Here is a 26,996-nt window from a genome sequence, read left to right as displayed (position 1 = left end):
AAAAAGAACAAAAATGAGATCATGTAGATATAGATTTGGAGCAGATTGAAAAAAGAAAAAATAATGAGATCATGTAGATATAAATTTGGAGCAGATTGAAAAAACAAAAAAATGAGATCATGTAGATATAAATTTGGAGCAGATTGAAAAAAGAAAAAAAAATGAGATCATGTAGATATAAATTTGGAGCAGATTGAAAAAAGAAAAAAAAGTTGCGACGCCTGAGAGACCACCGCGTGACTTCCTCGCTAATCAGATTTCATAGGGGGACTCTTTGCCGGTGGATCTGGCAGAAAGCGGGTCCGGTTCACACAACCATCGATGAGATCGGAGAGTTAGCATCTCGACAAAATCTCCCGGAATTGGAAACCAAGGTCGGAGGTGACGATATCATGGACGAGGCTAATACCTCGCCCGCAAAGGACCAGGAGGATGAATCCCTCGTGGCAAGAAAGGAAGGAGAGCCCGAACATTCCGGGTCTTCTCCGAAGATAATTCTGAAGGCCTCTCAGCCTTCGGAACCATCTGCAATAGTTTCTCCGCAGAGGGAGACTGCCATTTCGCACCCAGAACCGTTCACAACAGAGCGGACCCAAATTAGGTGGTCGGTCAAGATGGAGGAGGGTCTAAATGACTCTTCCATCCCTGGAGAAGATTGTGCTCACCTGAGAGCGGTTCTAATAAGTATTTGGTCCGTTGACAGCGGACTGAAAGAGGCTTTCGACGACCTCTTAACATGTTTCAAGGTAATGTGTGCTCCTTTTTTACAAGTAATTGTGTTTTATAGGTTTATAAGCAAACCCTATATCCAGTAGCCCCCGTGCCTTGTGTGAGTTTGAAAAACTCATGCAGGGGTCATGGATTATCCTCTTGGATGCCTTCCTTTGTAATTTCCTTCTGCGCCTCGTTTGCGCTACATGTACTTGTACCTAGTGTCAAGTCACTTTCGAGCTGGAATATAACAAGAGGTGGGGTTTTTGCCCCCCTTTCAATCTCGAAAAAAACTCAGTCGCCTCAGTCGATGCTATATTTCCGCGATCTTACATTGAGAAGCGGTCAAAATTTTATTTTCAATTTTTTCTTTGTTTTCTTTTATTTTACGTCATTTAACTGAGATCTAGCGACATCCATAAGAATATGTGTCGCGTGGGATCTCAACCTTTGAACTCAGATTGGGGGCAAGAATAACTCAACAACTATCCATGTTTTCTTATGTATTTCTCACAACATCCAACATAATTGTGAATATGCGCAGCAACATCCAACATGTTTGAGGCTGTCAGCATAGCATCGACCTGCTCGCTCGTCACCGACGTATTCACATGCAGGTACCTCGTATGGCTCCAAGCCCTCAATTATGACAGCAAACGAGTCGACTCCGAATGAGTTGGGTTAGGTTTAGTCCAAGTCATACTAAAATATGAATGAGCTCAAACTTGCGAAGCTCAAGATCGAGTTGTAGAAAGTGATTTGTTTTTAGCTTGTAACGATTTCGAGTCTACCTCAAGCTAAATAAGATGATTCTTTTTAAACAACCTATGGCAATATTCAAACAAGATAGGCCCCAAAAGACAACATAGGAAACCATGTAAAATATTATTCCAATAGAAACAATGATAATAAACAATTAATGTATTTCGACTTATATTCCAATCGGAGCAATTTTAGAGTAGAGAGAATAAGTCATGGAGGAGAATGAAAAGCTTGAAAAAAAAGTGATTCGTTTTTAGCTTGTAACGATTTTGAGTCTACCTCAAGCTAAATAAGATGATTCTTATTTAAACAACCTATGACAGTTTTCAGACCAGATAGGTCGCAAAAGACAACATAGAAAACAATGTAAAATATTATTCCAATCGAAACAATGATACTATCTCCGTCACGGTTTAGAAGACACAGTTAAATTTACGTGCATTTTTATAATAAATAAGGTTTAAGGCGCATTGCATTTATTCTTAGTAGTAGAGAGAAAAAATGGGAAAAATGAAGAAAAAAAAAGTTGCGACGCCTGAGAGATTCGAACTTAATGTATTTCGACTTATATTCCAATCGGAGCAATTTTAGAGTAGAGAGAATAAGTCATGGAGGAGAATGAAAAGCTTGAAAAAAAAGTGATTCGTTTTTAGCTTGTAACGATTTTGAGTCTACCTCAAGCTAAATAAGATGATTCTTATTTAAACAACCTATGACAGTTTTCAGACCAGATAGGTCGCAAAAGACAACATAGAAAACAATGTAAAATATTATTCCAATCGAAACAATGATACTATCTCCGTCACGGTTTAGAAGACACAGTTAAATTTACGTGCATTTTTATAATAAATAAGGTTTAAGGCGCATTGCATTTATTCTTAGTAGTAGAGAGAAAAAATGGGAAAAATGAAGAAAAAAAAAGTTGCGACGCCTGAGAGATTCGAACTCTCGCGGGGAAACCCCATGTACTTAGCAGGCACACGCCTTAACCACTCGGCCAAAGCGTCACATTGTTGTTCAGAAAGGTACTTTTTGTCTGAAAAAGGGATGTGATATCTAAACCCGACTCGCTCCCTGAAATCCCACCAGCCAAGGCCCCTAACACAGCAGTCAGACCATGGACGGCGGCGGCGGCGGCGGCGGCGGGAGGAGCCTCCGGCCCGGACGAGCCTTGCGACGCGCGCGTGGTGCGCGAGCTCCTCCGGTCGACGGGGCTCGGCGAGGGCGAGGGCGAGCCGCGCGTCGTGCACCAGTTCCTGGACCTGGCCTATCGCTACGTCGGGGACGTGCTCGGCGATGCCCAGGTCTACGCCGACCACGCAGCCAAGCCCCAGCTCGACGCCGACGACGTTCGTCTCGCAATCCAGGCTAGGGTCAACTTCTCCTTCTTCCAGCCGCCGCCACGCGAGGTACGACTTCGAATCTCACCCAAAAAAAAAAACCTAGAGCTTATATATCTTCGTTAAGATTCGGACGAATTTACTAGGATTCGTAGCTTCATCCAATTTGTGAATGACGAGGGCAAGGGGCCACTTTAAACTCTAGACCGAGGACCGACTTTCCTATGAAACTATCAGATTATTGATGAGGATAAGGGTGTATTGTTGTGGACTCCAATTTTGGGAAAATCTTAAATTTCAAATAAGGGGCAACTTCTCGACTAAATGAATATTTCAGCAGTCAACCAAAGCTTCAGACATGGTAGATTGGTAGTTACTGGTTAGAAGCCACCATCCGCAACGGACATTGCGGTTTTGAGTCCTTCAGCTCACGAAATGTCATTTTGTCTATTAGCCATCCGGGGACCAACATATCGGTCAGTGTTAGCCTGTCAGGCCCTGTTTGGATTGACGTTTTCTTTTTAACACCTGTAAAAAATACTGGACTCGGCTCATCGTTTTGTTTCTGGCCGAAAATTGCTGAGTGGCCGGAGATGATGCAAGGATAGTTAAATTGGGGAAGAAGATTGACGTCCAATTTAATCCATGTGTTGTTAGGAATATTCAGCCGAGCCCATATCTTGTTTGGAAAGTTGAATGCTTATTTGCTAAAGGGTCCAAACTCTTACGAATCATGTGCAACTAGTTCCATACAAACAATGTAACCTTTGAGATCCAAGGAAGAAATAAATAGCCTCTTCATTTATTGCAGGGACGCTGCTGGTAATTTAGCAGCCATCTTACAGTTGAAATTGGAAATGAGACTACTCAGGTTCTTGATGAGTTGGCTTTACTCTTTAGATATATTAGGTACATTATCGATAACTTTTCTTAGATTTTAATGCTCTTCATGGGATGGTTCATGTCGAGTAATCGCATGGAAGGGAGATGATCTGTTATAGCTTCTAGACCGGAGGGTATGCCTTTGGCCAGGATGCGCTAGAGGGCTAACAAGGTATCAGCAAGGAGGCACTGTATCCAGCGCAGATCAGAATGGTAACCGGGTAGTGGGGAATAGAAATTAGGGGAAGACTTGTCGATTAAATGAATGCGTTCCACAATAAGCACACATCAATCAAAGCTTCAGACATGGTGGTTAGAAGGCACCATCTGCAACAGCAGAGATTGCGGTTTTGAGTGCTTGAGCTTACGAAATGTCGTTTTCTTGTACACTTATAGCCATTTGAGGGACCAACATATCAGTCAGTGTCATACTGAAATTATAAGGAGAAAAGAACAAGAATACTTATTACGAATGTTCAGCTGAGCCCATGTCTTGTTTGGAAAGTTGAATGCTTATATACTGAAGGGTTCAAAATTTTAGGAATTATGTGCAGCTAGTTCCATATAAACAATGTAACATTTGAGAAGCAAGCAAGAAGTTAATAACCTCTTCTGTTAGCGCAGAGATCCCGCTTGTACTGTAAGCAGACGCCTTTACTGTTGGACTTGGAAACAAGAATACTCGGTGTCTTTATTACTCTCTCCATTCCTAAATGTATGTCTTTTTAGAGGTTTCAACAAGGACTACAAAAGAATGTATATAGCCATATTTTAGTGTATAGATCCGTTCATTTTGCTCCGTATGTAGTACCCACTGGAAAATGTTACAGCTTGCTTGCTGATGCTTGTGCCCTTTGTGCCTAGCGCCCTGCTATTTCACAATGAAAAATGCTGGTTACTGAGGGAAGGAAGCAGCCTTGCAAATAGTGTGAGGTGTCCTGTAGGAAATTAATTAACCTGAGAGTTGCACGTAGTAGAGATGAATATTTACTGTCAGATGCACTCATTTTGTTTTTAGAACAGTGTGTGTAAAGATACCTTCTGTGCGTGTAGCACGAAACAGTTACGGGCAAATGGAAAATTAAAGCCTTGTGGTCGTGGGTTCGAGCCCCACGGTGGGCGACCATTCTTGTTTTTTTCTTTTTCTACTTCTGCTTTCCAGGAATCGCCATGCGACCATTCTTGTTTTTTTCCTTTTCTACTTCTACTTTCCAGGAATCGCCATGTGCAGTGAATGATGGACGGCCATTGCCTTGCAAAGGGCATGTGGTTGGTTTCAGATTCGTTTTACTTTCTTTGTTGTTGTCAAAGTTTATATCAATTCAAAATGTTCCACTCAGGTTTTTATCTTGTTTCAACCTGGGAGGGAGAGAGAGAGAGAGAGATTCGGGTTGCTGCTTGGCCATTGTTGCCTCTTGAGCCCTGCGCTACCACCGCCTCCTTGTGGGGCTCGTCGCCTTCCCCTCTATCTCCCAATATCGTCTCGAGCCATGGTCGTCGAGCACCTCCATGGCCGATCATGTCACAACACCCGTCGTTGATGTACCGCGCCGTGAGGCTCTAGCCGCAGGGCAAGTGGGGCGGAGATCCTTAACCTGAATGTAATGGCGTGGGTGTGACTTAGCACATTCACCACATCAAAGGAGGTGGCGCGCGCCTGTGACGTCGCCAAGCTTTGCTTCATCGAGAGACGGGCAAAGGTAAACATGTCCACTGATGCCGCAACCGTGATTGCGATAACGCTTCCTATGCCGAGGAGAAGGAGTATCATGAGGTCGAACGCACCGATGCCACCTTTGTGGCTACACTCCTCGAGGAGGACCCATGGACCCTCACCGAGGACCATACATTCTTCGAGTCCCTGGAGAAAGCACACATGATTGAGCTTCGGGAGGGGGGTGGGTAGTGGTGTGCAAAATTGCCCACCGTGAGGCTGAGCTTGAGGAGATGTCCTAGGAGCTTGTCAACGACGAGAAGGGGAAGGATAACTTGATGTTGTAGCTTCGGCTTACCGCCAAAGACCACGAGGACGCACCCTCGAGCGGGTGGTGATCCACATTTACTCCGAGTTACACATTTTTTACTCTTCGAGGAACATGAGTAGAGCCCATCCTTTATTCCAGTTCTATTTTGAGTATTATGAATTATCTGGATGATTTAGCTATGTCGAGGTCGATGTAGTGTGAGTTGGTAGTGGACCGTTTAATCATGTTATGTAGGATGTTAATATGCTATTCTTGTTTAATTATACAATGAAGCAGTTCAAATTTATGTTTGAAATTAACTCATGTGCACAAAAATGTGTTAATTTTTTCAAAGGATTAAGTTTTGACGGGTTGTCCAACAAAAGTTTAATAAAAACACAATTAAAGGTTGAAAGCTTAAGTTCTGGGAGGTTCACTTGCAAAAAAATAAATTCAAGAGGTTTGGCTCTTAGGCCCGCTTGGATTTGATGAAAATTTATATATCCGAATTTAGTTTACAGGTGTAAAATACAGGTCGCTGTGTGATTTCTGTCAAAAATAAAAACAAGGATAAAGATATGTATTTTCTACGAAGATATTTGGGAGGCAAACTACAATCCAAACAAGGCCTTAGAAGTCTTCGATTCCATGACGTACACGCAACAAGAAACAAGATTACGATGCTTAATGAACTCCGTGGGTGCATACATGTAACAGATACGATGTTTTCTTTCCCGTTCCCGTTACCAAATTAGAAGTGAGCCTTCCGTGTAGAAAATGTTCCGTAAAATGGAAGTAAAAAAAACAAAAACAGCAGCCCGTCTAGTGCGTGCAGCATCGAACAGGTTATGACAAATGGAAAATTAAAGCAACAGCCCGTCTAGCTCAGTTGGTAGAGCGCAAGGCTCTTAACCTTGTGGTCGTGGGTTCGAGCCCCACGGTGGGCGACTCTCTCTTTTTTTCTCCACTCCAGGATAGAAAAATCGAATTCGGCTCTGAAGAGGTTTTGTTCGTTTTTTTTCTTGTTTCGACGTGTAGCACCATGCTACATTGTGTAACCAGAAAAAGAATACACTTGTTTGGATCAGGTTAGCTGATGTGCGATGATATACACAATGAAACATTAAAGGACACTTTAGAAACGAAAATCCAATTAGGCTCTCCGGAGAGTGCTTCCGAAAGTCGAATTGGATTTATGTGTATTTGTGTCCTTCTCTCTACGAGTATATGTGCAAAAAATGATTGTAGAGAGGTACACATGCTTTGCTATGGAGGAAGAATTGAGTGTATAAAGATATTAGTTAACGGCAGTTTTCAACCACTTTGTAACAAAATGCTTCACCTCTTGTTTCCTTCTCTCTATGAGCCACCTTTAAACCGGGACAATATCAACCGCCATGAATATACTACCTCCGTCATGGTTTAGAAGGCACGGTTAAATTTACGTGCATTTCCACAATAGACAAAGTTTAAGGCGCAATGGATTTACTCCTAGCATCTAATTAGTACTCCGTTGTATTACTTTTATATGCATGCATAGTGTGAATACTATTTTTTAACTCATTTCACAGTCAATCAATAACCACCTAGTTTCTAGAGAATTTATATGCACGTCTTCTAAACCGTGACGGGGGGAGTATTTCATGACCCAAAACTAATTTATTGCACATTCAAGATCTAGGGAGTTGTGACCTTTCTTGTCATAGGAATGGAGGAACGCCATTAACCTCTCAATCTCTTAGGCTACTCCCAATGCTCCACCTTGTACAGGTGTTAAGACTGCCACATAGCCAAAAAAATCTGATGTGACAAGCTAATTAATAGAAGAGAGATGAGTGTGGTGACCCGAGGAAGAAACAATGCTAAGCGCGTGAACCTAGGTAAAGCAATTAAATGAAAGAAATGCACCAATGCCTGCACAACTTTAATTGCAAAAGCATTAAATAAGGAGGCTTAGTTACAATAAGCTAAGCAACTCTACATTGAAGACTTTAGTTGCTAAACTATTTAATGTGCTTAGCACCTCATCTTAGCACCAATGCATTGGAAATGGCCTTACAACTTACTATGGAAGCAGACAAAGCACAACTACTTGTGATGGCAAGACGAACTAGCGAGGGCGGTACTTTTGACGAGGGAGCAAGACAAAGGAGTGAAGGACCATCCTAGATGCGTCGTTGGTGGCTGTAATGTAATTGCCGAGGATATCTCACATGGATTTGGGACTTGGTTTGATCATAAGATTTCTCGAGGATGAAGACAGAAGAGACAAAGGAGTGTACTGGCCACCCATGAGGCTCGCACTTAGATTTGTTTTCTTATAGGAATGGGAGAGCTCATATCGACATTGGTTTTCTTATAGGAATGTGAGAGCTCATAACATGCTCATCTCACCACACTCACCCATGTCTACTGGCCACCCGTGAGGCCCGCACTTAGATTAATGTGTTGGGGAACGTTGCATTGAAAACAAAACAAAAATCTACTCACAAGCAAGATCTATCCATGGAGATGCATAGCAATGAGAAAGAGAGTGTGTCTACGTATCCTTGCAGACCGTTAAACGGAAGCGTTTATAATGCAGTTGATGTAGTCATGTGTCTTCACGATCCAATTGCGATCCGTCCCCATCAAGCGCCAAATGGACGACACATGTGCGTTCAGCACACATGCACCTTCATAACGTCTCCACGTAATCGATCCAGCGAGCGAGGGCGGAGTAGTAGCTCTGTTCTCCGGCAGCAGGACGACATGGTGGAGCTAGTCTAGCAGGGCTTCGCCAAGCGTTACTAGAAACGAGGACGGAGGAGCAACGAGGGAAAGGGAGGGCTTCCACCAGGGCATGGGAAAGGTGCAAGGGCATCCCTCCCACCTCTCCTCTATATATAGGGTCAAGGAAAGGTGGCCGCCCCCCTTAGGGTTTCCCTAAGGGGTGGGGCGGCGCCCCTAGTGGGCTGCCTTGGCCCCCAAGACAAGGGGCGGCGCCACCCTTAGGGTTTCCCCAAACCCTAGCTGCAATGGGCCTTGGAAGGAGGGGCACTCACCCCACCAGGGGCTGGTGCACCTCGCCTCTCAGCCCATGAGGCCACCCGGGACAGGTGGACCTCCCCGGTGGACCCCCGGAAACCTTTCGGCATCCTCGACAAAAATGGGTAAAACTCGGAACATTTTCGAAACCTGTATACCAACTTCCCATATATGATTTTTTATCTCCGGAACATTCAGGAGCTCCTCATCATGCCCGAGATCTCATCCGAGAGTCCGAACAACTTTCCGTCACCAACATACATATCCCAATAATGCTATATAGTCATCAAACATTAAGTGTGCGGACCCTATGGGTTCGAGAATCATGTAGACATTGTTCGGGATATTATCTGTTGGATAACCCGCCTTAGTTGGGCCGGGTCACCGAAGCTGGCGATTCATCTCAATGTGGTTTGGGCCTTGGCCTGGTAAGGCCGGAAGTCATATGGCGGTTCTAAACCTTCGGAAGGAGTCCATAATAGAGAAGGTCTCCAAGCCTTGGAAAGAGGGTGACTTAGAGATCGGAAGAGTCACGATTTGTGTAAAGGAAAGGACCCTTGTAAACCCTAAGGACTTGACCTGTATATAAAGGCGAGTCCCAGGGAGGAAGAGGGTAGGTTAGAAATCATCGAGTGCTAGGTCAGGCGAGTTACACCCTCCTTGTAATCAAAACTCCATCAATACAACACAAAGCAGGACATAGGCTTTTACCTCCTCACGAGGGGCCGAACCTGGGTAAATCTCTATCTCGCTCCCATTCAACCCCTTTGAGTCGCCACCAAGGTGCGATGGCTCCAACATTAAGTCCTTTCACGAGGACATCTGCCGTGACAAAACCACGACAGTTGGCGCCCACCGTGGGGCCTCCGCACGATGGAGTTGAGTTCTCAAAGGGAGCCCTACCAGGGTTTGGGAGCTACGCGACGGGGCTCATGACCCGGAGCCACCGCGGGAAGTACTACATCAACAACTTGCTATGGGGGCCCGAGGCGGATTCGATCGAATATGGTTACAGGGTCCCCTTCAGCAGGATCAGCGTCTTCATCAGCATGATTGGATCGCCCATGCCTGAGCCGGACACCTCCTCCGACATCGTCGAGCCGGCCAGGTACGTCCGCCCGGTCGTAACGCCAAACCTAACCCACCCGGTCTTTGTTGGATTCACGCAGGGATCTGAGGAGCCAGAACACTCGACGACCCAGGAAACCACGCCGGTCAACACTGATGACAAATCGTCCATGGGGATTCAGATTCAATCCAGTCTCTACACGGGGGCTGCCTTGGGGGCTTGTCACTGGCCATGGACCCCGAAGTTCTTAACCGGACTCGCCGTCAGATCTCCATTTACATGGCAGGGGCGACTCAACCCTCGCCAAACCCGGCAGGCGGAGATAGAACTGGCGAGACGTCTAGGAGCCCGACCACGATTTTGGTGGAGTTAGCAGCGGAAATAACAAGGCTCATGGCGACACCCATCACAACGGAAAACCAGGAGGCGGTAAACACGGAATTGACGAAGCTAAGAGAAGGGGTGGCAAAGGCTCAGCAGGATGCCGAGGTGGAGTCCGCCAGGATCGAGACCCGGCAAGCTCAAATTACCGCTGAGATTGCTTGCTTGAATACCGACAACTGGCGGCTCGAAAGGCACCAGCGCGCATCTGACGCCGTTCATCAACGGAGGCACCAGGGTCGCCTGCCCCTTGATCTCAACCCGACCCGCTTGTTTGACACTCCGCGAACTCCCGGGGCGGGAGCCACGCGGGGAGGAGGGCCGGGCCAGCCACCGAACCCGCCATTTCAGCCAGCTGTGGATCGCGTTCCCAGATTCCAGACACCTCAAGGTCACTTTTCCAACCCGGTGGACAACTTCCTTGCCGCAACTCGCCATTTGGAATCCCTTCCGATTCACGGCAACACTCATGCCGAGATAGAGGCGAGGAACGCCATTGAGATGTTGAAGACGGCGGTGGTTCAAAATGCCCAGTTCTCATACAGCCTAGATAGGCTGCATTCCACTCCCCAGGCAAGCCGCACCAGGAGTCGGCCAGAGGACCAGCCCTCTATAACCAGCGGACCCAGCCCTTCCCCCTGGACAACTCGCCTGATCATCGAGACCCGCCAGGTCGGGATCACCTGGACATCCAAGTCGCCCCAGCGCCTCTTGTTGGGATCGGCAAACAAGTGGGGGTGCCGTGCTTGGCCCCCGCCCTTCGCAACGAGCGAATGCCCAAGGATTTTAAAGTGCCAAGAAAGGTGCCTAACTACACTCCGGAACTTGAGCTGGCGTCGTGGGTCGAGGGTTATGAAATCGCCATGGACATGCTCGATGTAAGCGAAGCAGTTTGCGCCAGATACTTCACAATAATGCTCGAAGGGACGACACGTACTTGGTTAAAGAATTTGCCCCCCAACTCCATCCAGACTTGGGCTGAATTGAAAGAGCGTTTTGTCAAAAACTTCCAAGGAACCTGCAAGCGTCCGATGACAATAGTCGATCTACAACACTGCATTCAACGCCCAGATGAGTCGGCCCACCACTGGTCGCGGCTGGCCACGGAAGTCATTCACTCGTGAGACGGTATTACAACGGCGCAGGTTGTGCTGATCCTCGAGCAGAATTGCCACTACGAGCCTTTTATGCAGAAGTTAGGGCGACTCAAGCGAAAAGTCCAAGACATGGGGGAGCTAATGGACACCCTCACTAGGTACGCTGAGGTGGATGACACCAAAGATCCCGGCGAGGATGGTGGTAAAGCTAACTCGCCAAGGAAGGGCGAGTCATCCAAAAATCATACCCGGTTCCAGGGACGCGCCCGCCATAATCAGGGAGCGAATAGCAAGAGAAGGCAGCAGGAAGAATCTTCGGACTTAGTCGCCAACACCAACACTAATAATGGCAACCAGCACCAGAAGAAAAGTAGGGGTTACAGTGGCAAAAAGCCGCGCAACTATAATGAGTTACTCAAGGGCCCCTGCCCGCACCACGCCATGGCAGACGGACCGGCGACTCATTCCTGGGAGGACTGTTACGTGATGCGGGAGTTTCGGGCGGAGGCGATCAAAAAAGGGCAAAGCGGTGACCCGGACCAACGGCAGGAATAGTTCGGCGCGCCCAATCAACGCCAGAACCCCTTCGGCGGTTTCCCGAAACCTGGGGCTCAGGGTGGCTCGCAGCCAAGTAGCGGCCAGTATCCGGTGCATCACCAGTGACGGTATAACGTGCCTGGAGTTTTTCAGCAACCACCCCCACACGGGGCTTCGCAGGGGCTAGATGATAATGGCGGCTTCCGCAACAATCCCAAGCAGTTAAGCAATGGGCAGTACCGTGATAAAAAGGTGAGTCACCGAGCGTACAGTGTGTCTGAGCCGGCACTCCCTAGATACCTCCACTGGTCCGAGTAGACCATATCATGGAGTAGGGAGGATCACCCGCCAAGAGTTGACAATCCCGGCGACTTAGCGTTGGTCGTGGCTCCCCAAGTTGGGGGATATACCTTGTCGAAGGTACTGATGGATGGTGGCAGCAGCATCAACATTTTGTACTTCGACACTTTCCAAAGGATGAACCTGTTGGAGAAAGATTTGATGCCTTCAACCACGGTATTCCACGGGATCGTCCCAGGCAAATCAGCGTACCCCATAGGCCGAGTCAGGCTCACAGTTGCATTTGGAACAACATCTAATTACAGGAGTGAGTCGCTGATGTTTGAGGTGGTCAAGTTAAAAAGGCCCTATCATGCGCTGTTTGGGCGGCCGGCTTACGCCCGGTTCATGGCTCGCCCATGCTATGTTTACCTTAAACTCAAGATGCCTGGTCCTAAAGGACCCATCATGGTTGATGGTGATAGAAGGATTGCAAGAGAATGTGAAGAAGGGGATGCGGCCTACGCAGAAGTCGCCTGTGCTGCGGAGGAGCTCAAATATCACCAGGCCAATGTTGATCGGCTGATATGTCACCCCTAAAAATGCCAACGACAGACGCTGAGCCGCCCCTCAAATTCAAGCCAACTGATGACACTAAAACGGTGGATTTCGTCCCTGGCGACTCAACCAAGCAGTTCACTATTGGGACGGGTCTGGATCCCAAATAGGAAAGCACGCTCATCGAATTCATCCGTGAGAATGGGGACATCTTCGCATGGAAACCTTATGACATGCCTGGTGTGCCGAGAGAATTCGCTGAGCACCACCTTAATGTTGACCCAAAGGCAAAACCTATTCAGCAATATCTTCATAGGTTCAATGAGGAACGACGCAAGGCAATCGGGGAGGAAGTTGCCCGGCTCTTGGCCGCTGGATTCATCGTAGAGGTCTTCCACCCCCAAATGGTTGGCTAACCCGGTCTTGGTACTCAAGAAGAATGGTACCTTCCGTATGTGCATTGATTACACGGACCTTAACAGAGCTTGTCCAAAGGATCCTTTCGCTCTTCCCCGCATCGACCAAATTATTGATTCAGTGGCGGGATGCGAACGTTTGTGCTTCCTGGACGCTTATTCTGGATATCACCAAATCAAGATGGCCGTGGAAGATCAAGAGAAAACAGCTTTTATAACCCCCTTTGGGGCTTTTTGCTATGTGTCCATGCCATTCGGACTCAAAAGTGCAGGGGCGACTTATCAGCGCTGCATTCAAAATTGCCTCCGTGGCCAAATCGGACGCAACGTCCATGCCTATGTTGATGACATTATGGTTAAAACCCACAGGAAGGAAACGCTATTGGAAGATCTCAAGGAAACTTTTGATAATCTGCGGGTATATCAGATGAAGCTTAATCCCACCAAGTGTGTTTTTGGTGTTCCTGCAGGAAAGTTGTTGGGCTTCCTGGTGTCTGAGCGCGGCATCGAAGCTAACCCGGACAAGATCGAAGCGGTTACCTCCCTGGGGAAACCGGCGAATATTAATCAAGTCCAACGGATGGCGGGTCGTATTGTGGCCTTAAGTCGTTTTATAAGCCGTGTGGGAGAGAAAGCTATTCCCCTTTATCAATTGCTTAGGAAATCTGACCATTTTGTTTGGACAGAAGAAGCCGATCAAGCTTTCGAAGCCTTAAAGCGGCAGCTGGTCAACCCGCCGGTCTTGGCCGCCCCGACTGAGAAAGAGCCCATGCTTTTATATATTGCGGCAAACTCCAAAGCGGTGAGTGTGGTGGTGGTCGTCGAAAGGAAGGAGGAAGGGAAGGAATACCCTGTGCAGCGCCCGGTGTATTTTATCAGCGAGGTGCTAACTCTTTCCAAGGAGCAATACCCACACTGGCAAAAATTAGTTTATGGGGTCTTTATGGCAAGCCGGAAGCTTAAACATTATTTTCAAGAGCATCCCATCACGGTGGTTAGCTCCGCTCCCCTCGGGGACATCATCCAGAATCGGGAGGCGACAGGGCAAATTGCCAAGTGGGCGATCGAACTTAGGCCGCACCACGTGCGATACACCCCCCGCACGGCTATCAAGTCTCAAGCCTTGGTTGATTTCGTCAATGATTGGACCGAGTTACAGATCCCGGAAGACAGGCCTGACCTTACATACTAGACTATTTATTTTGACGGATCTAGACAGTTGGAAGGCTCGGGGGCTGGTGTGGTGCTGATATCGCCTCAAGGGGACAAATTCTGTTACGTCCTCCGACTCATGTTTCCATGTACCAACAACGCTGCGGAATACGAAGCTTTGCTTCACGGCTTACGACTCGCCAAGGAGATGAACCTTACGCGGGTCAGATGTTTCAGCGACTCTGATCTCGTGGCTCAGCAAGTTTCAGGCACTTGGGATTCTCGGGACCCCTTGATGGCGGCTTACAGGAGGGCTGTGTTCGACGTGGCGGGTCATTTCCATGGCTATCAGGTCGATCACATTGACCGGCGCCTTAACGAAGCAGCTGATGCCCTTTCACGTCTCGGTTCCCAGCGTAAGCCGGTTCCCCCCAATGTTTTTCTGGATACTCTGCATAATACTTCCGTAAGGTTGCCTTCATAGGAGGAATTGGCAATACCAGATCCTGAGTCCCAGTTCGTGGCGGCTCTCCATGTTACACCGGATTGGGTTCTTCCGTATCTGGCCTATCTCGCCCGAGGCGAGTTACCTACGGATGAAGTGTTGGCTCGCCAAATCGTTCGGCGAAGCAAATCCATGGTGATCATCAATGGCGAACTATATAAACGGAGCACTTCCGGGGTTTTTCAAAGATGTGTTTCCTCCGAAGAAGGGTGCATATTTCTAAATGACATTCATTCCGAAGATTGTGGGCATCACGCCGGGTCACGCTCCTTGGTTTCAAAGGCGTTCCGTCATGGTTTCTTCTGGTTGACGGCCCATGCAGATGCAGAGGAGATAGTTCGTCGATGTGATGGATGCCAACATTACGGGCGACAGGCCCATGTGCCGGCTCAAGAACTAAGGATGATACCCATCACTTGGCCTTTCGCGGTCTGGGGGTTAGACATGGTTGGCCCCTTTAAGATGTCATCCAACAAGAAAACCCATTTGCTGGTGGCGGTTGATAAGTTCACCAAGTGGGTTGAAGCAGAGCCTGTTGGAGCTTGCGATGCGGAGACAACGGTCAAATTCTTGAAAAAATTGATCTTCCGGTTCGGATATCCGCACAGTATCATTACTGATAACGGCACTAATCTGTCTCAAGGGGCGATGCAGGAGTTTTGCCGTCGTGAGCACATCCGGCTTGATGTTTCTGCGGTTGCTCACCCACAATCTAATAGACATGCGGAGTGGGCGAACCAGGAAGTTTTACGGGGAATCAAACCCCGACTCATGGTTCCCTTGGAACGAACCCCGGGGTGTTGGGTTGAGGAGTTGCCTTCGGTACTATGGAGCATCCGGACCACCCCGAACCGGTCTACGGGTTTTACCCCTTTCTTTCTGGTCTATGGAGCAGAAGCCGTTCTTCCCACTAACATAAGGCATGACTCGCCTAGAGTCGCCGCTTATGTGGAACAGGACAACGAATTGGCGCGTCAAGATTCTTTGGACGCCTTAGAGGAAGCGCGTGCTTTGGCCGCAGCCCGATCGGCCATTTATCAGCTGGACTTACGACGTTATCACAGCCGCCGGGTCAAGAGCCCAAACATGGACACTATCCATACCAAAGAGCTTAAGTCGCCACGATGCGCTTATTACAAAACTGGGTATCGATAAGCCAAAGAGGATCGAAGTCGCCACAAGCGCGCGATTAAAACATAGGCGCCTTATGTGATTCTGTGGATTAGACCGGCTTACTTGAGGACAGTCTGTTCCCAAGTCGTTTTGTGGTAATAGCGTATACGCTTCTACAATCCTATGACGGTCTTTCCCTTAATCATAGGTCACTTGGGGGCTTCCTCTCACTGAGATCAGCCTTACTACCCATTTGGCCTGCGAAAAATTACCGCATTACAAATGGTTATATTGGACTGTGTGTTGGCCGAATCGCCATATGGACCCATGGACTCTTGGCGAGTTATTCCGCTCATGGACTCTGAACTTGCCTTGGTTAAAACATGTCTGGTACCGGCAAGCGCCTCACATGGAAAATAGAGAAACCATTGGTTCATTGAACCCGCTTCACTGAAGCTTGACTTGTGCCTGATCAACCGGTCTAAATACTCGAGCTTTTGATACAAAAGTCTCCCTTGGGTGGCGCTTGAGTTTATTTAACTCGCCCTATCCTGTCGCGACCTGATGAGCCGACGAAATTGCTATTTTTTACCTTCCTGGCACTGCCACAAGGTTTTTCAGACTTTTTTCTGACTCACCTCAAAATATCTTGGGGTGATTGCTATTTATTATCACCCATTACTCACTGAGATGGGTTGATATATGTTTTCAAGCTTAAAACAGGTTGATGATCAAAATCACTCTAGCCATGGCGGATCAAGCATCATGAAAACGCCTCAATGGCGGGTCAAGCATCATAATAATGCCTCAAACGGCGGATCAAGCATTTCAAAACGCCTTAAGGGCGACATAAGGATTTTTCGAGATATCACAGAAGCAGTTTGATTCCTAAAAAGACTTATTACATGGCTCTCATGGCCAAATCTATGAAGTTTTATTCTGCTGATGTCCTTGGATCAGCCTGCTGCGAGCTTTGGCCGACTTCAATTTGCAAATCGCCCAGTACCCAGTTACACTTGGATAACGCGGCGAACTCGTCTTCATCGTTCAGCACTGATGAGCGATCCGCCTCCAAGTCAAAAGGATTCTTGGGTCGACGCGGAGTTAAGCTGGTCGTCACAATGGTTGGCGGGTTAACTTTCTTGTTCTTGTTGTCATAGGCGGCTTGGTATTTTGATAAATCCAAGCTTGCAGCAAGCTGAGTCGCCGCCAAACAGGAGTCTTTAACAACACGCTGGTAGTCCTCTTCAAAAAATTTTGACCCGTCATCCTTGAGCGGAGGAAAGCCCGCCGCTACTTCTTCTGGGTTTATTTCTGGAGCATATGCTAAACACCAACTCAGTTTAGTCAGTGCTCCTTTCCGGGCGGCTGACCGAGTTAGCTCGCCAATTTGAGGAGGAAGAGTAGACAAGCAGCCAAGCATCTTCTTTATTGACGTTATGGGTTCCTTAGCGCCCATCACTGCTTTCACGGCCAGCACACTTCCGGTATAGAGTTGCTCCATCAATGTATAAATCGCCTTCAACATCAGGACACAATCATCTTGAAGATTGGCGGCTCTCGGACCTGTGCAAGAGGTAATGATAGTTACTGATTTATACAAAGCTATTTATTACAAAGTGCAAGGTCAAGGGTTGGTTTTTTTACCAAAGATAGCTTGCGCCATGTTGGAGATATGTCGCTTTAAGCCGGACAGCTCTTATTGCACAGTGTCCAATTTGGCTTCAGCTTTTTCTGCTCGCTTTATTAAGGCATCTTGATCAGCTTGAGCCCTTTTCAAGTCGGCTTTTAGCTTCTCCATCTCAGAAAGGATCAGTTCACACTTCTCTTCTGATTTTGCCGGGGCCTCCTGTTGATCGGTTAAACTTTTCTTCAAGTCTCCAAATGCTGATTCAGTTTGGATAAGTGATTCCTGTCGAAATATATAATCAAGAGGCAAGTTTCAGAATTATTGCAAGCAACATCCCTGACACTTGCGGGCTAATATATAATCTTTTAGACAAAATTATACAGTATCAAGACCCGGCTCATCTTTTTACAGATGACCCGACCCTTGGGGGTTACAGGTCGAAAGTTTTTTCTTCAATTATCAAGACCCGACTCATCTTTTTACAGATAACCCGGCCCTTGGGGGTTACAGGTCGAAAGTTTTTTCTTCAATTATCAAGACCCGACTCATCTTTTTACAGATGACCCGGCCCTTGGGGGTTACATGTCGAAAGTTTTTTCTTCAATTATCAAAGACCCGGCTCATCTTTTTACAGATAACCCGACCCTTGGGGGTTACAGGCCAAAAGTTTTTTCTTCAATTATCAAGACCCAGCTCATCTTTTTACAGATGACCCGGCCCTTGGGGGTTAATGAGGATAATACAGTGTACAACAAGACGTACCTCATGTTTGTTTTTCAGCAATCGAAGCAGACTCTTCTCCATCTCATAACTCGCCTCCAGGCGACTTGCAAAGCCAGAGCAAAGTTCTTTGAATTCAAGATTCTCATACTGGTAGAGCTTAGCCTTGGAAAGTTCATGCTCAAAAATAGGTTGAGCTGATGATGATACATGCTTCGATAAAACCGCTGTGGCCGGTTTAGAGAAGCGAGTACCGGTGATAACTACAGCGTCCGGGTCTTCTGCTGTTGTCAATGGACTTGGCGGGTTAGGCGCTTCCATGGTTTCCTTGGGCGAGCTGGGGAGATGCACTTGATCTTCAGGTTTGTCTTGGTCCGGGTTATCCTGGATCGGCGCCAATTTTTCGATAGGCTCCGAAGTTGTAATGGGAGTTGACCCACCAGTTTTCCTTTTCTTCGCATGTGCTATGAAAGGAGAAGGGGGTGCGTTTAAAGGAATGGATATTATCACCATCAGACTAAAGGTAAATGGTATCAAAGGCTTACCCGGGGAAACGGATCATCGGTGGAAGTGCCGACATCACTGAGTCGCCGGATGTGGGAGGAGAACTCTGCAAAAATAAATACTTCAAAGATATGAGCAGGTTACAAAACGCGATCCAAAAGGACATAAAGAAGTGTTATTAAAGATACCTCATTTTGCCTTTTCTTGGTTCTTGTTGGTAACGCGGACACCAAGTCTCCAGAATGACTCCGAGTTTTCCAATTTGAAGCATGGTGCGTTTTCTTTAAAAGGAAATTTGGATCCAAACAAGCATTTGGGTGTGAGAAGGGAACTTTCCCGCAAATTCGCCTAGCCGGCTTAGGTGGAGGAGAAGGTGAGTCGGAGGAAATAGAAATTACCTCTATAGAATCCTCCTGGCTTTCATTGTCTTCATTCTACACAAGAGATACAGAGGTGTAAACAAAAAATTATCAGTAATGGATGGCGAGTTAAAAGAGGATGGATTTTTTACCTCCGAAAGTACGTCGCCGACTTGGGATTCATCGGCTTCAGATGGCTCAGTAACGGCAGCTTTGCCCTTGCCCTTGGATTTCTTCTTTGGAGGCGGCCTAGCTTGCTTCATGGCTGACTTTTTTGGCCTCTTGGACCAAAATTTATCACCTTCCTGAAATGGCATATTTTATAAGAGGTCATAGTTCAAGTAAGACGTAAGGAATAAAAAACAAAAGGCGGGTTAAGTTATTTACCTTTGGTGCCGGGTTAATCTTGCAGAAAGGTTTAAGACCTATTTGGCCGCATTTTGCGGTCGGTTCGCCGGTCAACTTCTTGATAATGGTTACAATATCATTTTTCGTTAGAGCCGTGTGGAAGTAGCACTGAGGATGGTCCAGGGTGCCGTCGAACTCACACATTAACCCGTCCCGGCGACTTAAGGCCGTTGTTTGTCAAAGATCTTAACTCGAACAATACTGGGATAAAGTCCGACTCCTCTTCTTTGGTGAGCTTGTCTGGGAGTTTAAAATTTGTTGGAAGGCGATCTTCCCTATAACCCAGAAGCTTGTTCTCGCCCTCAGGCGAAGTCTCCCGGCAGTAAAACCAAGACTCCCCCGAGCCTTTGGGATGGCTTGGCATGGTGAGTGACGGGAATGAGCTATCCCTACGACGCTGAACATTGACACCACCAAGCTCCAGGCTGGGGCCATTCTAAAATTCTGTTTGGCGATTCAAGTGGAAGAAGTACCAGAATAAGGGAAGTGAGGGTTCCATCCGCAAGTAAGCCTCACAAAACACTTGGAACTGGCATAGATTGCTTATCGAGTTGGGCCCAAAATCTTGGAGGTGGACATTCATAAAAGTCATGGCGTCTCTGAGGAATTTCGATCCGGGCGGCTTAAAGCCCCGTTCAAGGTGTTCAACAAAAACAACTATCTCCCCTTCCTTGGGATTGGGGACTTCTTCTCCTAACCCGGTGCGCCAACCGATAACCTCTTGAGGGTCCAGATTCCCCGTTTTTACATAGTCATTAAGTATAGCATCATTGACCTTGGTCGGGAGCCAATCACTTTTGAAAACAGCGCCCATGCTACAAGGGATAAAATTACGGGTAAATCAACACGCCAAGCATCTACTGAAAATGGTGAAACAAGTTTATTTGACTCGCCAAAGCAATTTGCCTGATGGCTGAGGGAGGTTTTTGACCCGCCGACGAAGGTCCGGGTCAGGCTGCCAAAGGCGACTTATGAAACTCTTACTACTTAAAGGAGAGGTGTTTCAGAGCATCAGTAGTACTTGTCAAGATGGTGAAGTATAAGATTATAAACAGATTTCACTCGACAAGCGATAGATTATGGATCTACCAGATAGACAGAAATGACTGCGAAAAATGTCTGGATAAAACGGCCTGCGACTAAGGTGGGAACAGTACTATTGATTTGGTGAAGCGTTTTCTAAGTATGCAAGTCAAGGCCGAACAAATAAAGGTATGAAAAACATTGTTGTGATTGCTATCATCACCGCCAACTAATCAGGAATTATGAAGCCATTCGGGAGGTACCAAGAACACAGTAGGTATGAACCTCGAAAAACTTGGATCTGCTTTTAATGGCGGGAAGCTGACCTGATGGATACGGCTGGAGACGTCCGAAGAGGGGTTCGCCGCGAGCGTTGCGCGGACGGCAACGAAGAGCTCGGGCGGCGAGGACGTGTTCGACGGCGACAAGGTGTTCAACGGCGGCGAGGCGTTCGATGGTGACGGAATGCTCGGCCACGACGAGGTGTTTGGCGGCGACGAAGTCTTCGGGCGACGCCGAAGCTTTCGGATGATGACGAGGTCTTCGGGTGGTGGCGGAGCTCTCGGGTGGCGATAGGATTTTCGCTGCGACGGCGAGGAAGAGAAGGGCGACAAGACGGGTAGGTGAAATGCGCCGAGTCCCTTCCTACCGCATATTTATCAGGTTGGGTGCTAGGATCGAGGCGCCACGAGCGGGAACTGCCAAAAGATAAAGATTCGCCATGATGATGCCCCGAAATTTTTGGGATAACGATGTCGAAGGATCCGTTGGGGATTACGTCATCGTCCCTTCCGAGATTCAAGGGATAAGGAGGCGCTAACAAGAAGCGATTGGGCGACTTGAGTTTTTTCGTAGTAGATGGCGGTTTAAGTACATGGCGCATAAGAGGAGTGAAGATGAATCGCCCCTAATTGAGTGAGGATATTGGCACGAAAATAGTTCAAGTCAATTTGGGGCCTAATGTTGGGGATATTATCTGTTGGATAACCCGCCTTAGTTGGGCCGGGTCACCGAAGCTGGCGATTCATCTCAATGTGGTTTGGGCCTTGGCCTGGTAAGGCCGGAAGTCATATGGCGGTTCTAAACCTTCGGAAGGAGTTCATAATAGAGAAGGTCTCCAATCCTTGGAAAGAGGGCGACTTAGATATCGCAAGAGTCATGATTTGTGTAAAGGAAAGGACCCTTGTAAACCCTAAGGCCTCGACTTGTATATAAAGGCGAGTCCCAGGGAGGAAGAGGGTAGGTTAGAAATCATCGAGTGCTAGGTCAGGCGAGTTACGCCCTCCTTGTAATCGAAACTCCATCAATACAACACAAAGCAGGACGTAGGCTTTTACCTCCTCACGAGGGGCCGAACCTGGGTAAATCTTTGTCTCGCTCCCGTTCAACCCCTTTGAGTCGCCACCAAGGTGCGATGGCTCCAACATTATGTCCTTTCACGAGGACATCTGCCATGACAAAACCATGACAGACATGACTGAGACACCTCTTCGGTCAATAACCAATATCGGGACCTGGATGCCCATATTGACTCCTACATATTCCACGAATATAATTATCGGTCGAATCAAAATGTCAAGGATTCAATCAATCCCGTATGCAGTTCCCTTTGTCTATCGGTATATTACTTGCCCGAGATTTGATCGTCGGTATCTCATACCTAATTCAATCTTGTTATCGATAAGTCTCATTAGTCGCTCCATAATACAAGATACCATGACTAAGTCCTTAGTCACATTGCTTGCAAGCTACTTACGATGTTGTATTATCGAGAGGGCCCAGAGTTACCTCTCCTTCATACGGGGTGACTTAAGGTGGATACAGATACATGGATGACTCCACCACCCCCGCCCCGATCCCCGTCAATCCTCATACCCACGAGCCCCGTGAAGCTTCACGGGGATAAAACTCCCCCCATACCCATCAATAACGGGTACACAGTACCCGTCGGCTATCCATGGGGATCTCAAAAGTGACTGGGATATGTGAGATTGGAGAGGGCATGGTTGTTGGGAGAGGTGAAGAAAAATAATTATGTGAATATCTTGGTATTAATATATATTGGGTCGCGCTATTCGTCACCGTGGGTGAGGAATAGTTATTCTTCATCCCCTCTATTTTAACATCAATGCACCATAATTTTACGTTACGTAATTTTTGTCTTATTTTATATGTAAAAAGAGACCGCAAAAAAATATAATCAATGTAAAAATATTTTATGTCACGTAAAATTACAACCATACAAAAATAGTGCAAAAAATACAATAAACTTCATGTTTTTGGTCTTGTGACCTATATTTTTGTTTTTCTTTTGTCAAATTTTACGTAATGATTCAATATAAACGTAAATATTTGTATTTGAAATGTAATTTATTTGTAAATTGATCATAAGATTATCTCGGGTAAAGAGTAAACTATTATGTACCCTGGGTGATGAATAGAGTTTATATATATATATATATATATATATATATATATATATATATATATATATATATTGCATTTGTAGTACGCATGACATAGTTTTCGGGTATCCATGGAGTCCCCAACGGGGGGATTTGATCCCCATCCCCGCCTAGCGAGACTAACGGGTACCCACGGGACGATACCCATGGAATGAATTTATCCCCCATCCCCACTCCATGATGGGTAAATCACCGCGGGTACCCATCCTCATGGGGAATATTGCCACCTTCAGGAGTGACAAATCCCAGTCTCGATCCACACCAACCCAACAGACACCCTCGAGGATACCTATAGAGCACCTTTATGACCACGCAGTTAAGAAACGATGTTTGATGCACACAAGGAATTCCTCCGGTGTAAGGGAGTTGCATGATTTCATGGTCTTAGGAATAGATATGTGACATGAAGAATGTAGTAGCAACAAACTAAGTGATACGACGATATGCTATGCTTAAGGTTGGGTCTTGTCCATCACATCATTCCTAATGATGTGATCCCATTATCATATGACAACTCATGTATATGATTAGAAAAACTTAACCATCTTTGATCAACGAGCTAGTCTAGTAGAGGCTCACTTGGGACACGATGTTATTTATATATCCACACATGTATTTAAATTTCCGGTCAATGCAATTCTAGCATGGATAGTAACCGATTATCAAGAACAAGGAAATATGAGAATAACCACTTTATTATTGCCTCTAGGGCATATTTTCAATAGTCTCCTACTGGCACTAGAGTCAATAACCTAGCTTATATTGAAATGCATCTAACACCTATAGAGTTCTCGTGTTGATCATGTTTTGGTCGTGAGAGAGGTTAACTTAACGGGTGTGCAACATTCATATCCTTATGTACTTTGCAAATGTCTATGTCCTCTTCTTTTATGTAATCACGGATGGAATTGAAACATCACTTTATATGTCTAGTCTTCTTGTGAAAACATGCTTGGCAAGGGCAATGGCACCAGTGTTGTCACAAAGGAAAGTCATCAGATCTAGGGCGCTAGTCACAACTTTCAGATCCGTCATGGATTGCTTCATCCAGACTCCTTCACGTGCTGCTTTCGAAGCAGCTATATATTCCGTCTCACATGTGGATGCTTTTGAAGAAGAAGAAGAAGAAGTAGTAGTAGTAGTAGTAGTAGAAGAAGAAGAAGAAGAAGAAGAAGTAGTACTAGTAGTAGAAGAAGAAGAAGAAGAAGAAGAAGAAGACGAAGAAGAAGAAGAAGAAGAAGAAGACAAAGAAGAAGAAGAAGAAGAAGAAGAAGAAGAAGAAGAAGAAGAAGAAGAAGAAGACGAAGAAGAAGAAGAACAAGAAGTAGTAGTAGTAGTAGTAGTAGTAGTAGTAGTAGTAGTAGTAGTAGTAGTAGTAGTAGTAGTAGTAGAAGAAGAAGAAGAAGAAGAAGAAGAGGAAGAAGAACAAGAAGAAGAAGAAGAAGAAGAAGAAGAAGAAGAAGTAGTAGTAGTAGTAGTAGTAGTAGTAGTAGTAGTAGTAGTAGAAGAAGAAGAAGAAGAAGAAGAAGAAGAAGAAGAAGAAGAAGTAGTACTAGTAGTAGTAGTAGTAGTAGTAGTAGTAGAAGAAGAAGAAGAAGAAGAAGAAGCAGAAGAACAAGAAGAAGAAGAAGAAGAAGAAGAAGAAGAAGAAGAAGAAGAAGAAGAAGTAGTAGTAGTAGTAGTCGTAGTAGTAGTAGTAGAAGAAGAAGAAGAAGAAGAAGAAGAAGAAGAAGTACTGGTAGTAGTAGTAGTAGTAGTAGTAGTAGTAGTAGTAGTAGTAGTAGTAGTAGTAGTAGTAGTAGTAGTAGTAGTAGAAGAAGAAGAAGAAGAAGAAGAAGAAGAAGTAGTAGTAGTCGTAGTAGTAGTAGTAGTAGTAGTAGTAGTAGTTGTTGTTGTTGTTGTTGTTGTCGTTGTAGTAGTAGTAGTAGTAGTAGTAGTAGTAGAAGAAGAAGAAGAAGAAGTAGTAGTAGTAGTAGTAGTAGTAGTAGTAGTAGTAGTAGTAGTAGTAGTAGTAGCAGTAGAAGAAGAAGAAGAAGAAGAAGAAGAAGAAGAAGAAGAAGAAGAAGAAGAAGAAGAAGAAGTGGTAGTAGCAGTAGAAGAAGAAGAAGAAGAAGAAGAATGTCACGCCCAAGATGCGACCCTATCCTCAATTTGGCACGAGGACGTCGTTAGGGATAGAAGTGCATCTCGTCGTGTCGGATATCGTTACAAGTACATGTACTGAAAAGAAGAGATATATAAAGAGGTGGCTTACACTCGCCACAAACCACATCAGAGTCACATCAGTACATTACATATTCATAAAGAGTAAGAGCAGGGTCCGACTACGGACGAAAACAAACGACAAAAAAAGAACGACGTCCATCCTTGCTATCCCAGGCTGCCGGCCTGGAACCCATCCTAGATCGATGAAGAAGAAGAAGAAGAAGCAACTCCAAATGATCAATCAACGCGATCGCGTCAAGTAACCTTTACCTGTACCTGCAACTAGTGTTGTAGTAATCTGTGAGCCAGAGGGGACTCAATAATCTCATTTCCAAAGGTATCAAGACTAGCAAAGCTTAATGGGTGAGGCATGGTTAAGTGGTGAGGTTGCAACAGCGGCTAAGCATATGTTTGGTGGCTAATCTTACGAGTACGCATAACGGTCGTGAACTACTGATGATCAAAGGAATGATCCTGAACACCTACCTACGTTAGACATAACCCCACCGTGTCCTCGATCGGAGAAAGAACTCACGAAAGAGACAGTCACGGTTACGCACACAGTTGGCATGTTTTAATTAAGTTAACTTCAAGTTATCTAGAACCAGTGTTAAACAAAGTTTTCACGTTGCCACATAACCGCGGGCACGGCTTTCCGAAAAGATTTAACCCTGCAGGGGTGCTCCAACTAGTCCATCACAAATTACCACAAGCCGCATAGAAATCCTCAATCACGAAGCTCGCGATCTCGTCGGATTCCCTAGTGGAAAACCTCAACTCTGAGATTACCCAAAGCATCACCGGAATCTCGATGCACAAGATATCTCGTCAAAGGTAAAACTAATCGAGCAAGGCCGCCCGACGTGTCGACGATCCCGATAGGAGTCGCGTACCTCGTTCTTAGGACACGACGGATGAGCGATGGTTACCACGCCAAACGCCGAGTTGCCCCGGGTAACGTTAATAAGCTGCTCTATTTTGGACCAACACTCATGAGGAGCACTGGCCCGGGGGTTGATTAAATTATCCTCGGGGTCCGGAAAGTCCCTATGCAATTTTATTAGGTGATTAGGTAAATGTAGTACCAATGTTGGGCCTTGCCAGACCAGCTTTAATCTAAAACGAATTATCAAGGGGGTCCCCATAACAACCCCGATCGTGTTAGGAGCGCTCGATTATGGAACATAACACCGGTAGCCAGAAACTAAGGGGGCAAAGGTGGAACAAAACACCAGGCTAGAAAGGCCGAGCCTTCCACCTTTTACCAAGTATATAGGTGTGTTAAATTAAATAGCATTAATATGGTGATATGACAGGGAACCCATGTTATCACATGGAAGCAACTGCACGTGCAACTAGCAACGCTATCAACAGGGTTAAGCAAGCAGTAACATAGCCAATCAGTGGTTTGCTAGGTCGAACAGGTTGAAGGTAATCATGGCATTGTTGAGAGGCTGATATTTAACAGGTGGTAGGCAATGAGACATAAACGATAGAAGCGATAAACTAGCATGGCAATGATAGTAATGGTATCTGGGGAAATGATCATCTTGCCTGAGATCCTGCTTGGAATAAGAATGCCTCCGTGAAGCAGACGAACCGACGTAGTCGAACGGGTCCTCTCAATCCGGCACGCTGCGGAACTCTATCGAGACGAATCAAACCGGAAACACAAATCAACACACGGAATTCACCACACGATGCACAACACATATGATGCATGAGCAGTTGAATACATGCAAATCACGGCATGACAATTCACACAATCAAACACTACACATTAAGTGAAGTTCAATATGCAACGAGTTGCATATTGACGAAACTCCACGTTATTATTTAGTTCTATCCCGATTAGATACTCGGCCATATTAAATGTGGTTAAACATGGA

At 46.1% G+C, this 26,996-nt stretch overlaps 1 long non-coding RNA gene and 2 other non-coding genes across 3 annotated transcripts; 2 read left to right on the top strand and 1 right to left on the bottom strand.

Annotated features, from left to right (window-relative positions):
• Nucleotides 1-2,398: 2,398 nt before the first annotated feature.
• Nucleotides 2,399-2,480, bottom strand: TRNAS-GCU. The gene has a single exon. It is a non-coding gene; the product is annotated as a tRNA-Ser (tRNA).
• Nucleotides 2,481-2,642: 162 nt separating this feature from the next.
• LOC123440639 lies at nucleotides 2,643-4,736 on the top strand. The gene is made up of 2 exons (XR_006630339.1): nucleotides 2,643-2,882; nucleotides 3,625-4,736. It is a non-coding gene; the product is annotated as an uncharacterized LOC123440639 (long non-coding RNA).
• Nucleotides 4,737-6,533: 1,797 nt separating this feature from the next.
• Nucleotides 6,534-6,606, top strand: TRNAK-CUU. The gene has a single exon. It is a non-coding gene; the product is annotated as a tRNA-Lys (tRNA).
• Nucleotides 6,607-26,996: the final 20,390 nt, after the last annotated feature.

Source organism: Hordeum vulgare, chromosome 3H, assembly GCF_904849725.1.
Source record: "Hordeum vulgare subsp. vulgare chromosome 3H, MorexV3_pseudomolecules_assembly, whole genome shotgun sequence".
Taxonomy (NCBI): Eukaryota; Viridiplantae; Streptophyta; class Magnoliopsida; order Poales; family Poaceae; genus Hordeum; species Hordeum vulgare.
This window is presented reverse-complemented; position numbering and strand designations above follow the sequence as displayed.